Source organism: Catharus ustulatus, chromosome 1 (genome assembly GCF_009819885.2).
Source record: "Catharus ustulatus isolate bCatUst1 chromosome 1, bCatUst1.pri.v2, whole genome shotgun sequence".
NCBI classification, from domain to species: Eukaryota; Metazoa; Chordata; class Aves; order Passeriformes; family Turdidae; genus Catharus; species Catharus ustulatus.
The window spans coordinates 134,854,200-134,857,153 of record NC_046221.1 but is presented as its reverse complement, the minus strand read 5'-3'; positions in this window follow the sequence as shown (position 1 = coordinate 134,857,153).

The window sequence follows — 2,954 nt, the reverse complement described above, 5'->3', positions numbered from 1 at the left end:
GATGAGAACAGGCACTGCCAGACACAAAGAAATTATATTTACACAGGATTTCCAAGTCCAGGTGCATTGTGTGTGAACATATAGGTAGATTATTATAGTCCTTTATGTAATTTCAAATTAGAATTTGAACTAGAATTCCAGCATACAACCAGCTTAGCAGGTCTAACAGAGAAATGGGCAAGGTCAGAGTACTGACTCAGTAATATTGTGCCAGGGGAGATGTAAGGTAGCAGGATCAGTTCTTGAACAGTAGCTCACTGTTCACACAGCACCTGGTCCTAGCATCCAAACTGATGGAAAATATTTGTATATCTAGTTAAAAAACAACCTAAAAATGCCAGGATTCTATAGTATTTTGTGAATACATAGCAAACCTAGTTGTTAATTTTCTTTCTGCTGGCGTTTAAGTCTACAGAGGATGTTTAGGGGACATACAGTTGTAGGCTGGTACTTACACATTGCCAGTGATCTCAGAATAAACAGATGGAGGAGGAAGGTGCAAATTACAGTTACTTTATCTCCAGAACAAGTTGTTTCCTAGTTTTGATGACTACTGATTACACCTAGGTTTTAAGAGTTGGTTTACGACTGAGATTTTGTGGATTATGATTTCAACTTTATGAAAGTACAAAATTATCAGTTAGAAAATGAACTAATATGCAGACAGGTACAATATAAACTCAAGCTCAAGGTGTGCTTGAACTGAAATGTTCTAGTGTCTACAAAGACAAAACCATCTTTAAAACAGTGCTGAGATTCACTATAGCTATGAAATAACACTAGAAAGGCTTTTCCCTTGCCCATAATCCTTGTTCTTTCCACCAAATTCATCCTTGACCACACAATTCTCCATGTAATTCAAGCTTCAAAAATAAATTAAACTGAAACTTCCAGTGTACCATATTCCCAAAAATACACTGTTTCAGAGAAAGAGCTGTTTATAATTCCTCATTTCAGGTTTGTACACCTAATGTCACCAAAGCCTTTCTTTTTCTGTCAAAGATGCTTCAATTTCTATTCTTTCTGCTAAGTAAAATCAACTGCTATAGTTATTTGAAACAAAACAAAACTTTTCTTTCAGGTTGGGCAAGGGGAAATGGGGGAAATATTTGTACAAAAAGCTCTTACATCCATTGAATGCTCCCATCTTGCTCTCACCCTAAAATAAGAATCCAAAAATTATGACGGGTCATTGTCATTGTAAAGTTCTAATGCACTATCTAAATTAAGATATAACAGTATAAACCTTTTGGCATTTTTGGTTCTCTAACTTACTCTAAATTATGACTATATGGACAATAATAAGATCAGCTGCCCTTAAGGCATATGTGTGCTACCTCTTCCTGCTTAGAAATGTCTGGGAGCACTGTACAGCCCAGATCCTGCTATTACACGCAGATACCTGTTTGCATTTCAGAGGTGGAAAATATGGTAGCAGAGTAACAAAGCCTTATCTTTTGGTACACCACATTGCTGATCTGGTCCTACAGCTTAGTCAGCAAAGACAATTTCCTATACCTGTTGTATTCTGTGTACTCGAGTTAATTAGTTACAAATACCCGGCAGGGTGCTGGATGAACAGCTCCTGTGCAGAGCTCTTGTCACAGACCCAAATCTCCAAGCAGGAGGATGGGACACCCCCAGCCTATTTATTGATGCTGTGCAGAGGCACTTCAGCCCCTGTACGTCCACACTTCATACAGCTTTCCTCCCATCATCCCTCACTGCTCATCACTTGTCAGCAGCAAAGACTCACTACAAGTTTGTAAATTTTACTCCCTTTCATTCTCCTTTAAGAGCATTTGGCCTAAAAATAGCCTTTTCTTTCAACTTGGTATGCAGGTCAAAGTTGAGGTTTTAGTTTGAATTCCTCAAGCTCTGAGTAAATAATCTGGATTTCTGGCTCTAGCCTTTTCAGATCTTAAGCTATGAGAGAAGCTACAGCTAGCTCCTTCCACAAAATTAGTATTTTTCATTATGCAAGTACCACTCTGTGAAATTATTAAAAAGAAGTTGCCCACATCCACCAGGCCAGAAGTAAAATACAATAGCCTACCCACTCCCTAAGTGCTGAGGACTAGGGACCTGCAGCTGTGGGATACACTTTGATATCTCTCTCTCAGTTTATAACCACTGATTCTGGGAGCCATACTCTTTTCATGCAGCCACTGGCAAGCCCAAGTTTCTAGTTCATGACAAAGCACTTCCCTAAGAGAGAGAAGAAATGAAGTGTTGTCACCCTCTCTGGATTCCTTGCAGAAAGGATTCCTGTGGTTACTCACTTGAGTGAAACTTAAACTTACTCCTTTGTGGAAAAGGTTTAAGCACAATTCAGTCAGAAGAGGCACTGGTGTTAAGAAAATCTAGTAGTAGAAATCTTCCTCCCAGTTCAGAATCTGGACACTACTCGAAACACTCTTAGCAATAATTTAAGTAGGAGACACATTCACAGCATTAAGAACCAAATCCAAATGTAAAAGCTGTTTTTTCACTAGCCTATTAGAAACTACACAGTATGGGTTAACACTGCTTTACAAATTCCATAAATCCAAATTAACTTACTTCAGTTAAATATTATGTTCTTCCTGTTTGCATTTTCCTGATAAATCTAAGTACTAAGTATCCTTTTCAAATCCACAATGTTTAAAAGTTTATCCTTTGCAATGAAAGAAGAGCTGAAAGAAACAATCTCCCTTCTGCAAATTATTATATTACACAGGAAATTCAAATGCTTGGGTTTTTTTTTAATCTGAGAAACAAGGTGTTTCCCCAAAAGACAACTATTTAGTCCCAACATCTAATTCACAATAAATGCAGTGCTGTAGCTGAAGCTATCTTAAGGTAAAGCCTGAAATTTTCTATCACCTAGTTCCTCAAAATACTAAACAGGAGAGAAACAAATTTCTCTCAAAATCAGAAAGGTGAAAATGAAGAAGCCTAGCTACAACTTTAAA